Genomic DNA, 15,809 nt, shown 5'->3' on the forward strand with positions numbered 1-15,809 from the left:
GATATCTTCCTCTAATTCAGCTGTAAATAGAAATCACCTGCAAAACTATGTCTAATTCAAAAATTTTCTGAATTACTAACCACCATATGCACTAGTTTTTTTATGACATACTATATATTTTTGCAGTGCATCAACAAAGCTAGGATAGTTCAACAACTGAAGTTAGGTAAATGCTATTCATGCAATTCTGTGTAACAAGCCTGCTGACAAAAATGACTGGAATTAACCGAATTGTCATTTTTCTATTTACCATATACGTATATACTCGTATAACACACAATCTTGCATATCATGTGACCCCCAAATTTTCACCCTAAGACAATGATTTGACCATGTATCTCATGTAACATGTGAGTTCAATTTTTAAGACCAAATAGGCTAACATCTTTTCCTCCTGTTTATATATCCCATTTTCTAGTTAGGTTAAAAAGAGTAAAAGAAAAAGCTAAAAGTATCATCAGTAATGTTATACTTGTTGTGTAAACGCATACAGCCAGAAATAGCTGATTTGCTATGAACAATCAAATCCGATATTACGGTGGTTTGCTTACATTTCAACCATCATACGATAGTAAAAAATTGCTGTAGTTATGTTACAAATGACATTAAATAGAATAGGACCGATATATTTTTACATTACTATACCCTCATTCGCTAAGGAGAAAAAATCGGCAAGGGCACATACTGCTAAATTCAAGCTGCTAGTTGTAGCTGAAACTGGGGAAAGAATGTTCATCTGCTAAGGACTATTAACGTGCAATGGCAACATGGAAACTTTTGTAACCATCAAACTCGACAGTAAACAAAATTTGAGAGAAATGTGTTTTAATCAAAACTATTTGGCATGAAAGAACACATTTTACTGTGTTCCTCCAATAAAAGATAAATACATAAAGCTCTTGGTATTCTGAAGAAATCAAGTGGAAATATGGAACGCAACCTGTTGATCTTTTTCATGCAATAAACATGCCCTCAGCTCCATATACTAACGAATAAAATAACTAAATTTTGTTCGCAACGATACGAATTCAACTGATATTTCGACTTGAAAACACTTTGTACAACGTAAAATAACCTGTCCCATATCAATAGAGTATCTTGAGATTCATTTATGCTAACTAGAAGCAAGAAAATTGCTCTGATTTGACTTCAATATAGTAAATAAACTTGCCTTGCAATCATCCTCAGCTGATTTCCACGCCAAAACATTGACTGCTATTTTTGTATTTTATAATACACAACAATAGTAATATGAAAAGACATACAATATCATTGGATGCAGTGAAGTAAAGCATAGCTTTTTAAAAGATCCATGGAAGATATGCATATTCATTGTGTGTGTATTTTATCAAACAATACTATTATGTAAAGATTACATTTGCTAATTTTACATCTCATGTATGATGCCACCTCCTTAAAATTAACTCCAAAATTAGGTGTTCAAAAGTTGCATGATATGCGAGTATATACAGTACCCTATTCTCTAATATAGGTATCCCATGGCATTCCTAACAGTTCAAACCTTTTGCAATTATTTTTTAAGAAACCCTAGCTTAACTGCAAAATTATATCCGTTTAGCATAATTTATTTTTGAGCAGTAGAAGATTAAAACCTTGCTTTAAAGAAAACGAAAACCCCTTTTACATTACACATCTATGACAATTACTAAACTTATCTTTCTTGAGCATGGGAGCATTTGTTGCCTCACTTTATTGTCCATCTCAGTGTCTTGATACAAATTAAACACTTCAAGATCTACAAATATACTACAGGTACTCATTTAACAACAGGGTTCCATTCCAGCGACCCCGTCAAGCGAATTTGTCATTAAGCGAGTTATTCTCTTTATTTCAACTAATCACACTCATCTGCTTATAATGACACTCAGGACCAAATTACAATAGCCTAACTTTATCCCATCTTCTAGTTACGTAAGTTCAAAATAAGTAAAAAAGAAGACAAAAGGTATTGTTTTACAATTTACTTGTTGCATAAATGTTTATGGCCGTGAACAACTTTTTGCTAATTACACCCAAATCAGATAACAACAGCATCTGTTTGGTTTGTATTCCAACCATTGTACGCTAGTAAACAATTACCGTAGTTATGTTATAAATGACATTATGTACATTAGGACTGATACATTTTTATTATATAATAACTTTATTTGCTATAATTGGATAAAAGATCAGCAAGGAAATATACTGTTAAATTTAAACTGCAAGTTGTAGCAGAAGCTGCGAAAACTGTTCAAGCTGCTAATGACTATTACGAGAGAAAATTATTTCAATCAAAACTACTAGGCTTCAAAAACCACATTCTACTGTTGTTTTCACGCCAATAAAAGATGAATAACACAAAGCTCGTATTACCATAAAATCAAGTGAAAATAGCCAACGGAATCAGGTAGTAATTTTTTTTTCACAATACAGTAAACATGCCCCCCCCAACATAATCTGTTAATGAAAAAAATAATTTAGTCCACAACGAGATGTATTCATGTCATATTCCGACTTAAAAAGGTGTCATATAACAAAAAAGACCTTGTCTCATAAAAGTAAATATCTAGATATTCATTTATGTTAAATAGAAGCAAGAAAATTTACTCAGAATTGAGGTAAATATGGCAAAATAAGCTTGTATTCACCATCAGCTAATTTCCAAACCACTATGTTGATATTTTATAATACAATAATATGAGAATGCGTACATTATTGGATACAGTGAAGTAATGTGTAATTTTTTAAAAGATTCATGGAAAAGATGCATAATCGTTATGTTCGTATCTTATAATTATATGTAGCCATCAGCAGCCTGACTTCATTCAATCATGCTGATGTCGGACCAAATCTGTTTCTCTTTTTTTGTCCAATTTCTTTTTGTACTGAATTATCATAGTCAGAATGCACTGAACCTCCTGAAGTAGCATACATTAATAATTACTATAACGTATAGTATGTAGCAGAGAGTACACTGTAGGCTAAGCTACTGTATTCTTATCTATACGATACACCATATTACATATACGCTAGGCTAACTCTTGTTGGTGTTACTCAATTTCTCTTTGTACTGAATTATTGTAAGCCAATCTGCACTGAACCTAGAGAATTTGCTGAAATTCATAATCACTATACCGTAACTGTGGACCCCATGTATTCACAGACTCACAGATTCGAGTATTTTCTCTGGACCATATCTACCCATTATTTGTGGGAAATTCGCAGTATTTTTCTATATGAGAAATACCCAGAAATTTCTGGTCTTTTAATCAATTTCATCATAAAATGCACTTTATGTGATAAAACTATTAATAAAACCAGGTATACAAATCTTAAGTTGGGTTTTCCTGAATTTTACCTACCAAATTAGGCTGTTTTCAGCATTTCTATAGGGGTTCCAACTATTCGCGGATTCTAAACATTCGTGGGGGGGTCTGGTATGCATCCCCCGCGAATACGGGGGGGACCACTGTATGTATATAAAGTATACTGAGTGGTGTAGGCTTGGCTACCCTATATTCAAGATATGATTTTTCAAACGAATGATGAGTTTTTTGGAACCTAACCCCATAAGTAAAAGAATACCTATCAGACCAGTCGTAAAGCCGTCGTAACTCAGAGTTGTCGCAAAACCAGTGCGACATTCAGTAAGGAGTACCTTATACATAATATATACAGTATACCTAACTTACTCTTTTCATACTATTGTACTTCTTTTAACAAGTTGCTACATCATACAGAAATTAGAGAATATCATTCATTAATTCATTTCTAAAACTGAAAGATGAAAAACTGGTCTTTTCCAAAAGATGCTATTTACTACATATCAAAGAAATTGCTGAGGTGACCAGTAAGTAACCTCACCACATTTACCAATTGTTATCTCACCAGTTGTTGTTTGCCTCCTGGCCATCCTAACTTAACCTAAACCTACGAGCAATTACTACCTACTTGAATACGCAGAGGGCATCATCTCCTTGAATCTTGCCCAAACTACAGTTCATAACTTATGTAAATCACAAATACAAAAAAGGACTATAATACCATACAGGCAGTCCCCGGGTTACGATGGGGGTTCCATTCTTGAGACGCGTTGTAACCCGAAAATCGTCGTAAGCCGGAACATCAACAAAAATCCTAAGAAAACCTTACTTTTAATGCTTTGGGTGTATTGAGAACTACGTAAACTGCATTCTTATTGCATTTTTCATAAAAAAAAACCTTCAAATATTGATTATTTTGCATTTTAGGTGCTATATTTCTTGTGCCAGATGAGCATTGTAGGCGTCGTAACCCTGGAAATAATTTCTGATGAATATAACTGAAAAGCGCCTTAACCTCGGAACTTCGTAAGCCGAACCCGTCATAACCCGGGGACTGCCTGTATTTCTAAATAGTTGAATACTAGGCTATATATATTATTTTAACGAGTGCTAACCTATCCTATTGCTAAATGCCCTTCAAATCCACATAGCTAAAAACTCTTGGAGAGAGAGAGAGAGAGAGAGAGAGAGAGAGAGAGAGGAGAGAGAGAGAGAGAGACCAAATCAGGTCATGAAGCTTAACAGAACTTCCAAAACTAAATTGTTATCAGAAGCAGTCTCTGTCCAAAGCATTTCCCAACAGAAATGCAGAATGATCTAAGGCTGGCAGTGTACATATTACTTTATTCCTAACAACTGTATGAAAGAACCAGTTATTGCAGTTTATTCACCAAATCACTCCAAGCAGTTTAAGGTTTCTTCTTACTGGATATTAAAAATGATATTGTTATAATACAATAAAGTTTCATACATACTTACCTGGCAGATATATACATAGCTAAGACTCCGTCGTCCCCGACAGAAATTCAAATTTCGCGCCACTCGCTACAGGTAGGTCAGGTGATCTACCGGCCTGCCCTGGGTGGCAGGACTAGGAACCAATCCCGTTTTCTACTCATATATTTTCTCTTCCACCTGTCTCCTTGCGGGGAGGCTGGGTGGGCCCTAATCGTATATATCTGCCAGGTAAGTATGTATGAAACTTTATTGTATTATAACAATATCATTTTCATACAATCAACTTACCTGTCAGATATATACATAGCTGATTGGCACCCTTCGGTGGAGGGTAAGAGACAGCTACTACTAGAATAGACAGGTAAACAACATCTGTTGTAGGTATAAATTAAAAACCTTGGTTCCTACCTGATAGGTGGTAGACTCCGTGGGTGTTTTCCCCGTAGTCTGCATCACCTCAAGAAACTTTAGCGAGATATGTGATCTATGGCCAAGAATTCTTGTGGGTCTGCCGAAGGGGTCTTATCCACTTACTCGGCAGAGCCTGAAAGGACTTTGTCAATGGGTGCTGATCCACTTACATGACAACACACCTTATTAAGGAGCAAACAATCAATCCCGACCACCTGATCCTAACCACCATGTTAGTATTAAAAATTGCTCAGAGTTATCCCCAACTCTTCGCAACAACCGTAACTCAAACCACAATGCACAAGTACACAATAATTAAAAAAAAAATTTTCTATTACAAGATATCACAAGAGTTCCTTACTGAACTGAAGTGACTGGACGCTTGTGCGACAACTGCACTTGTTCAGAAGAAAGTCTAGAACATATCTATATTTAAGGTTTCTATTACAAGATATCACAAGAGTTCCTTACTGAACTGAAGTGACTGGACGCTTGTGCGACAACTGCACTTGTTCAGAAGAAAGTCTAGAACATATCTATATTTAAGGATTGTTGTAAGCTCCTGTACCCAGGATTGTGCCCGCAGACACAAATGGACCTAATGAAAAACATTTTTCATAGGTCACACGCACGTCCTTCAAATAGTGAGCCGCAAACACAGAATTACATCTCCAATATGTCGCTTCCAAGATATTCTTCAGCGACATATTTCTCTGAAAAGAGAGAGACGTTGCCACTGCTCTCACTTCATGAGCTCTTACTCTTAGGAGTTTTAAGGAATCGTCCGTGCAAGCCTTATGAGCGTCCATAATTACGCTCCTGACAAAAAAGGCTAATGCATTCTTAGACATAGGTCTTGATGGATCCTTCACTGAGCACCACAGGCCTTGTCTAGAACCTCCCAACTGTTCCTTTTTCTTTAAGTAAAACTTTAATGCCCTTACTGGGCAAAGAGACCTCTCCGGTTCCCTGCCGACGAGACCCGATAATCCTTTTACTTCGAAGGTTTCTCGGCAGGGTTTCGAAGGATTTTCATTCTTCGCTAAGAATAATTCCTTGAAAGAACAAGATGGCTGAATCTATATTGAACCCGACTTTGTCACTAAGGGCGTGCAGTTCGCTAACCCTTTTTTGCCGTTGCCAGTGACAAAAGGAATAAACATTTTCTCGTTATATCACGAAACGAGGCCAAATGTAGGGGTTCAAATCTCTCTGAAGTCAAGAACTTCAGTACTACGTCTAGATTCCAGTTAGGGGGAGAAGTCATTCTATACTTCTTGGTCTCAAATGACCTAATCAGATCATGCAGGTCCTTATTGTTTCCCAAATCTAGGCCTCTATTCCTAAAGACGGCCGATAGCATACTCCTATAGCCCTTTATCGTGGCTACGGAGAGCTGCGACTCTTCCCTCAGAAATAACAGAACAAAATCAGCTATTTCTGCTACAGAGGTACTGGAGGAGGACAACTTCTTTGACTTACACCACCTTCTAAAAACTTCCCACTTGGATTGATAAACCCGGATAGTGGAAGTTCTCCGGGCTCTAGCGATCGAGCTTGCTGCTTTACTAGAAAAGCCTCTCGCTCTGACAAGTCTTTCGATAGTCGAAAGGCAGTCAGAGCGAGAGCGGGGAGGTTTTGATGAAACCTCTCGAAGTGTGGTTGTCTGAGAAGATCCTCCTTTGTGGAAGGGATCTGGGGAAGTCTACTATCCACTCCAGTACCTCTGGAAACCATTCTTGAGCTGGCCAAAAGGGGGCTATCAGGGTCATTCTTGTCCCCTTTGAAGTCACAAACTTCCTGAGTACTTGCCCCAGAATCTTGAATGGGGGAAATGCGTAAACGTCTACCTGAGACCAATCTAGAAGGAAGGCGTCTACTGCTAGAGCTCTGGGATCTTCTACCACTGAACAGAAGACTTCCAGTCTCCTCGAGAGGAATGTGGCAAAGAGGTCGACATGAGGAGTTCCCCAAAGAGACCAGAGCTTGAGGCAAACTTCTGAGTGGAGGGTCCAACTCGGTATGAAGGACCTGGTTCCTCCTGCTCAGCCTGTCCGCTCGTACGTTCCTTACTCCCTGAACGAACCTCGTCAAGAGAGAGATGTTCCTCTGGGATGTCCACAACAGAAGTTCTCTCGTGAGTTCGTAAAGGGCATACGAGTGAGTACCTCCTTGCTTCCGAATGTATGCTAGAGCGGTTGTATTGTCTGCATTCACTTGAACTATTTTGTTGCAAACTAACGGTTCGAAGCTCTTTAGAGCTAGGTGTACAGCTAGCAGTTCTTTGCAGTTTATGTGCCAGGACACTTGAAGAGCATTCCAAGTGCCTGACACTTCTCTCTTTTCCCAAAGTTGCTCCCCAACCAACGTTTTTCCGACGCGTCGGAAAACAATACAAGGTTTGGGCTCTGTATTTCCAGGGAAGTACCTTTGTTTTCCCTCAGTGGGAGTAACCACCATTCTAGATGTCGTTTTATCCGATTTGGAATGGGAAAAAAGTCCGAGAGTAGTCCTGTCTTCATGTTCCACGAACTTCTGAGGAAGAACTGAAGAGGACGGAGATGAAGTCTTCCTAGGTGAAAGAACTGTTCGAGCGAGGAAAGGGTCCCTAAAAGGCTCAACCATTCCCTCGCCGAAGTCCGTTCCTTCCTTAGGAAGAGAGAGATTTTTCTAAACCTCTTGCTAGTCTCTCTTGAGAAGGAAATACTCGAAAACCCCGAGAATCCATCCGAATCCCCAGATAGACCAAGTTCTGGCTGGGGATCAGTTGGGACTTCTCGAGGTTCACGAGTAATCCTAAAGTCTTTATACGGTTTAGTGTCACATTCAGGTCCTCCAAACACTGTTCCTCTGACTTTGCTCTGATAAGCCAGTCCGTCTAGATAAAGAGATATACTGATTCCTTTCAGATGAAGCCATCTCGCCACATTTTTCAAAAGGTTCGTGAAAACCTGAGGAGCCGTCGACAGGCCGAAGCACAAGGCTCTGAATTGGAAGATCCTTCCCCCCGTCATGAAACGGAGGTACTTCTTCGACGAAGGATGGATCGGGACGTGAAAATATGCGTCCTGGAGATCCAGAGACACCATCCAATCCCCTTGGCGAAGAGCCGCCAGGACTGAAGCAGAGGTTTCCATGGAGAACTTCTGTTTTTGAACAAACTTGTTCAGAGCGCTGACATCCAGAACTGGTCTCCATCCCCCCGAGGCTTTCGCAACCAAGAAAAGACGATTGTAAAACCCCGGGGAGCTTTGATCCAGCACAAGTTCTATAGCTCTCTTGTCCCACATCTGATCCACCATTTGTTGAAGAGTATCTTTCAACACAGGGTCCTTGTAATTGGCGGACAATTCCCTCGGAGTTGACGTCAGGGGAGGATTGTCCAGGAAAGGAATGAGATATCCCTTCTGAAGAACCGACATCGACCAAGGATCTGTGTCGATGCGAGTCCAGGCTTCCGCAAATCCCCGGAGCCTGGCACCTACTGGTGTTTGGAGGAGCGCCACTTCACTTTCCCCTTTTAAAGGGGCGGAACGAGGCTCGACCTCTCTTCTCGGTCGTTTTCCTTTTAGCGGTAACTCTAGTTGGAGGGCCGCCTCGAAAGGGTCCGAACAGGAGTAGACGCCACTTTCTTTTCACCCACCATTACTGGTCTCTTCTTCCTGGACGATTGCAGGAGAAGATCTTGAGTCGCTTTCTCCGTCAGCGATCGGGAAATATCTTTCACCAACTGTGACGGGAACAGAAAATCAGACCTAGGGGCGAATAACAAAGCTGCTCTTTGTGAGTGTGATACTGCTTTCGTCAAGAAAGCGCTAAACACAGATCTCTTCTTCAAGAGACCTGCTCCAAACAAGGAAGAAACTTCCCCTGAGCCGTCTTGCACCGCCTTGTCAATACATGACAGAATTGCAAGGAGAACATCCGGTTCTAGCCCTTCAGGGGCATGAGCCTTCTTGGACATCACCCCAAGGGACCAATCTAGGAAGTTAAAGACTTCTAGAATGTGAAAAAGTCCCTTGAGGAGATGATCCAACTCTGAAAGGCCCCAAGTAAATCTTAGCCGTTGTGAAGGCTATGTCTCCTGGATTGCGTCTACCAGACTGGAAAAGTCAGCTTCAGCTGAAGCAGGGAGAGTGAGACCCATATTCTCCCCAGTCTGGTACCAAATCCCTCTCTTGCCTGTCAGTCTAGGGGAGGCATGCAAAGACTGTCCTTACAAGCTCCTTCTTAGTAAGCATCCAGTTATCAAGCGATTGCAGAGCTCTCTTCATAGAAATCGTCGGTCTCATCTTCACGAAAGCCGACGATTTCGGAGTCTTCGAGCATGAAAACAGAGAACGAGGCGAAGGAGGAGCGGCAGGGATCAATGCGTCTCCGTATTCCTGGAGAAGGAGAGCTGTCAAGACTTTGTAGTTCGACAGTCCTTCCTTACTGTGAGACTCGTCCTCTGATTCCTCTTCCATAATCGGATCAGCAGGAGAGACCACTTCTCGTTCCTGGTCTTCTTGTCCAACCATTCTCTCTACTGGGGACAAACTCCTAATAGGAGAGGGGCTAAGAGAGTGTAAAGAGCTCCTATGTTCGACTGGCTCTTCGTACTTGGCTGGCGCCTCGCGCCTGGCTGGCGCCTCGCGCCGCTTGTCTGGCGCCTCGCGCTTTGGCTGGCGTCTCGCGCCTGGCTGATTCCTGCGCTTGGCTGGCGCCTCGCGCCTGGCAAGATCCTCGCGCTTGGTTAGTGTCTCGCGCCTGACTGACTCTTCGCGCTTGGCTGGCGCCTCGCGCCTGACTGGTGTCTCGCGCCTCTGAAACCGTCTCGCGCCTGACTGACACCTCGTCTGCCTTGTTGAAGACTCGCGTCTTCCTGAAGTCCCTCCTTGCGTGACAGATGTTCTTCTTGAGCCTCACGCTTGGATGAATGCTCACGCTGCCTTTGTAAACTCCGCGCTCGGCTGAAGCTACTGATCTGTCAGACGTATCCCATCTGGGAGAATCCTCTCGTCTGCATGCGTTTCTCGCTTGTCTGACTCTCTCTTAGAGGACGCTTCTCGTCTGTAGGACGCCTCGCGCTTAGCTGTTGCTACGCGCTTGTCTGGCGGATCCATATCTTCCCACGAGTCTCTATCTGAGATCTCAAAAGACTCACGTTCGCAGGAGCCTCACTCCTGGTGGGAGAAGGAAGACGAGTCTTCTTGACCGGCAGTCTGACGTCTTTCTTACGAGGAGGATCCTTCGAAAGGACTCCTACTAGGGCGGAAAGCTGTTCCTGTACCGCCAAAATGATCCTTTTGGACGCTTCTCCTGCGTCTTCTTGAACGGAGAGGAAGACCTCGAAAGCGTGTTGCCCCGATCATGGAACGGCGAAACCCTCTTCGCTTCTTGATAGAAGGAGGTTCTTCTTCCGAAAAGCGTTCCGGGCTTGAATCCCAAACCAGGATCTCTCCAGTTGCCTTTTTCAGGGGCCTGGACAAGTCCGAATCCTTCCACCCTCGTTTAGGAGATGGGAGAAGCGGACGAAGAGAAGCACTCTCTGAGGACGCTTTTTCGATAGCGGTCCTGAGCAGGCTGTCTATGCACAGCACCTGTGAAGGGACGCCTGACCGGGGGAATTCTCCACAACCTCCGTACGGCTTTCGACTTTCCTTCTCCTCTGGCTTGGGAGCTTGGAAGAGGTCTAGGCCTGGGAGCGTCGCAGAGACGGTCAGACGCCCCCTCCACAACACTGGGGACACTCACTTCACTAAAGTCACTTTCACCATCCTTACCTTTTATGGTAGCCCTTTCGGCTTTCATCCTGAGAATGGTAGCCTTCAGTTCAGCAATTTCCGAAGCTGAATCTGAATGTACAGTCAGTGAGGGTCCTGATAGAGAATCATAATTAAGAGAAGAGTTAGAATTGTCTAAAGGCTCAATAGGCCTTGTACAACTACCCGCCATCTTAGATGCCGCCCTTCTTACTCTATCCCTTTCTAACTTCTTCAAGTAAGAAGTTAGAGTCTTCCATTCCTCAACATTCAACCTTTCACACTCATGACAGGTGTTAGAAATAGAACAATCAAAACCCCTACATTTGCGACATACAGTGTGAGGATCAACCGAAGCTTTCGGTATCCTCACCTTGCAGCCTACATTCACACACATTCTAACACAAACACTTGAATCAGACATTCTGGAGAAAAAATCAAAAAGCAAGTCCAAATCCAGTCCACAGTAGCGAATGCCCAAAACACCGATCCCAGGTACTTCACCAAAAGTCCACAAAAAGATGATCAATTGCTTAGAAAAGCGAATTCCAGTCAAGAGGACGGCAGCAACGATGTTGATACCACCGGCGACAGAAAATATATGAGTAGAAAACGGGATTGGTTCCTAGTCCTGCCACCCAGGGCAGGCCGGTAGATCACCTGACCTACCTGTAGCGAGTGGCGCGAAATTTGAATTTCTGTCGGGGACGACGGAGTCTTAGCTATGTATATATCTGACAGGTAAGTTGATTGTATGAAACTGATTTAAGATTAGTGAACATTTCCCATGAGTTTCCCATGTAGCTATGTACACATTGTCTCACTTTCAGACGTGAATACTGATATTGAAATAAAAAGCTGTGAAAATACTGCACTTCAATTTACAGTATTTAAAAGTTCCAATTTTTTTGTTTTCTAATTTTTATGAAAGTCTTTTGATAAACTGATGGGCCTGAAAGGTCATTAGGCTGTTTGTTTAACTTTGCTTTCCCGGTAATGTAGGTACAGACAGTACGTACTCAATGCTTGCACCTGCAGCATGTTATATATCTAATTCTACACTGTACAACAGCTTCAGTACTAGCTAAAGCCTTGTGTGTGATATTTTATCAGGAATTCCCATTTCATTTTCTCCTATTTATCTGGAATTATAAATTTGGTGAGCTTATAGCTACCTTTAATTTCACTAAAGTTTCACTATGATGAAAGCACAACAAGTATGTAGTACTGTGCACAATTGCCATTAGAACCATTTAAATTATATGGAAATCAAATCCAAGATTCTTCTCATTGCTGATAAAAAAAAAAGTAAATTTCGATTTGTAAATCAATAATTCAATAATGTCCATTTGTCATTTTAAAATGATATATATATCCCTAGTTTCTAAAGGTCTCTTGGTAATTCTACAGAATAATTCCGCATGGACTGCAAGGAACGTAACCGCGGATACGACATCCACTAAGGATTGGGGCATCCAATGTATTTCGCCGTGTTTAGTGCTGGCCCCCGGGGGTTAATTACAGTCGTCCAAATAAATTTTACTTAAAATTCTTGTTCAGGAGGTAAAACTGCATAGAAAACTGCAACTGCCATAGTACTGTAGATCTACCGGTCTCTGGGTTTCTACATAGTTCTTGAGGTAATCTTTACTGGATAATCTTGGTGATGTATGTTCACTCCATAAATTGGTTTTCTACAGCTGTTGCTAACTTTTAGCCACATGGACCTATTTGTCCATATACTGCTTATGAATGTATTCTTTACGTGATTTAGTGTTGTAGCTGGTCTTACATACTTTTTTTAGCCCTGATATATGCCAAAATATACAATTCACTACATTTTTTTTGCTTTGATAGGCGGCTAATGAAGCTATATTAGGATATGGATGACCTTCTCCCACAGGGACACAATCAAATTAATTTTGATTGCCTTCTTTTTTTATAATTCTAAGGCTGACCTATCATCCGCATCTTGTGAGTCCATGAGACAACAACTTGATTTACACAATTACCAACGGTGAGGCTGTGAAATTCTCACCATCAGAACTATGTATGCCAATAACACAAAGCAACAATTGTGGACAGTTTATAATAGCTTTGGGTAGATCTATATTACTATTCCGCAGCAGCCTCAACTATGGCAGTTGCGGTTTTTCTATGCAGTTTTACCTCCTGAACAAGAATTTTAAGTAACATTTATTCGAACGACTGTAATTAACCCCCAGGGGCCAGGACTAAACACAGCAAAATACATTGGATGCCCCAATCCCTAGTGGATGTCGTATCCGCAGTTACGTTCCTTGCAGACCCTGAGGAACTATTCTTTGGAATTACCTAGCTTTGCTCACTAATAGATATTTTCGCTTTAAATTGACAAAAATCTTTCGTCACTGATATCACTTCAATGGGTGTATTGATGCTCATCATTTTTTAAATACTATATATACCTATATGTACCTAGTATAATATGCAATGAGGATACACAGATAAGCTAAAAATACTTGGGCGAAATTTGAGACCACAACTCTAGGTAGATTATGAAGGAGTTGCTGCATGTTCCTTAGTATAAATATAATTACAGTGCAAGGTATTTTGAAAGCTCAAGTAAAATATATAGCACATGCAGGTGCAAGCAATTTGGAGTCTAACAGGCCTATGTACCTATACCTAAGCTGTAGTAAAGTCTTGCTTGTGAACCTACTCGCTGATAAGCATTTCAGCAGTTTATACTACTAGATCTATTAATTGGGCAGATAAACTGAACAATCTGGGTCACTAGCCAGTACACAAATGCCAACCAAAAATAGATTCTCTCTCTAATAGGTACTAACTAGCCTATTGGGAAAAAATCAGGCAAGGGCAAGGTAAGCTCATTAAGCTTGCCCGTGTGATGGCCTAAACTTTGGTTTAGCAAAAGCAAGTGATAAGGGATATACCCATACTATCAGCTTTGCTTAACCGGTGTTCCTACCTAAAATCAGGTGTCTGACAAATTCACGGTGGCAATGGCCTCTAGTAGCTAATAGCCTAAACTGATGAGGCCTAACATAATCACGTTTCCAAGAACTCAACAATGACTACTAAAAAGATGAGACTGGTGACATAAAAACCAGCCAGGGCATTGGGAAAGCAAGACTGGTGACGCAAGAAGGGTCCCTCTCTCCGGTCTGCGCATAAGACTACGAACGGAAGAGAGGAAAAACGAGGTAGCTACTGTACTGGGTGTTTCAGCTTGCCTACACTCTCAACCGTTTTACGTCAAGGATAGCAATTGCATTTCGACTTTAAATTTGCGTCATAAGCCTAGCGAAAGGTCTGTAAATAGCAACACAAGATCAACCGGCATCGGGAACCTCTTTGCCCATTGGCGGATTTCTGTCACACTTGGAGACTTGCCGAGAGAAGTTATATTTACGGTATACGGGTGTTTACTCCTCTTTCTCGAGATGATCAGCTGGTTTCTGCTAGACTACAGTAAACATGGACACACAACACACGAAAACGCTTCCACTGTTTGCTTCAAACTCTCACCACATATGCACAAGAATTCACGTAGTAAAATACTGCACATAAAAGCATGGAATTGGTGTAAATTTTCTCATATTCAACACGCACACACACACACGGAGAACTCACCACTGTACGTCAAGAGGGATTCCCTCGAACTGAACGGTCTACCGTCGGTGATGTGAGATTGGACTGTCTGCTAACCGATGACGAAATACTGCAGGTGCCAGATACATTTTATGGGATTATTTTCAGAGCCCTCTTCATACAGACTATTAACATTAGCTGCAGTTACTGAAATGTATTGATATATCTCATTAATCGCCAAAATTAAAGCAATTTCTCATTCAATCTAGTAGAATTATTACAATGATGTGCTAATGAAAGGGAACTTGAAGGAAACGTTGCCATTTCTCTCAATAGTAATGCGTTCTGTTCTCTATTCACAATACTATTATTTCCTTTGAAATAGGTTTTTTGGGGATAAGCTCAGAATCTTACGTTGCACTTAAGTAACATTCTGAAGAATTACCCCTTACAGAAAAATATATCCCAGCACCATTTTCGAATGCATCAAGTTCGTGGCATTTACGCGCGCATTTTAACGCGGTGTGTTTCGGTGAAAGCTCCCCGAAGGGACAATACTCAAAGGGCCTGTGCGTATTGGCACAAGGCCAGTTAAAACATCTTGAGGGATTGAATTTCCTCAAATGAAGATAACATCCTTGCCAAAAGAAATTTTTTACTCATTCCAGGGGGTAAATTGGATCAAAGCCCATCAGTCATAGTTTGGCAGTCATTCAAGAATAAGAGCTAAGTTTTGAGTTTGATGCGCCATTCTTGAGTAAAACTTGCCATTCCTGTTAAATGTTATGTGGGTTGTCAAATTCTACAGTAGAGATACCGATCAATTACCGAACTTACTGGCGGCAATATGCTTCCTATTGGACTACTAAATAGAATGACAAACATTAGCAAACAAACTGATCTGTCATTAATCTATGGTTGTACTCAAATGAAAGTCATCGGCCATTTTATTCCCAAAACGTTTTCAACATTTACTCTATTGCGGATACAGTAGCCATCATTGATGTGAATGTCTTCTTGCTGTAATCCATCAGTGCTCTAAGGATAGTGGAGTCCAAATTTTCCATGCTACAGCTCAAGAACTGTCAAATATACATAGCAAATTTCTTTAATAAAAACGTTTTAAAATGTGCAAGAGTTTTGCAACGAAGTTAAACAGGTATTTATCTCTCTTCCAGAACCCCACTCACAAAAGGACTGAGTACACTAGGCTTCTTCGAAAAAATACAGCAAAAGAGAAAAACAAATGAGATAGTGACTGATCCCATAGGTACATCGA

The 15,809-nt window shown here is 41.1% G+C and overlaps 1 protein-coding gene across 1 annotated transcript in view; it reads right to left on the reverse strand.

The window, feature by feature from the left end:
* Positions 1-14,724, reverse strand: part of LOC135219682 (2-oxoglutarate dehydrogenase-like, mitochondrial) — a 446,325-nt gene extending 431,601 nt beyond the window's left edge. Inside the window, 1 exon segment of the mRNA XM_064256630.1 lies at positions 14,573-14,724. The gene's annotated coding sequence lies outside the window, so the exon portion shown is untranslated.
* Positions 14,725-15,809: the final 1,085 nt, after the last annotated feature.

The sequence above is a fragment of the Macrobrachium nipponense genome, chromosome 1 (assembly GCF_015104395.2).
Source record: "Macrobrachium nipponense isolate FS-2020 chromosome 1, ASM1510439v2, whole genome shotgun sequence".
Lineage (NCBI taxonomy): Eukaryota > Metazoa > Arthropoda > Malacostraca > Decapoda > Palaemonidae > Macrobrachium > Macrobrachium nipponense.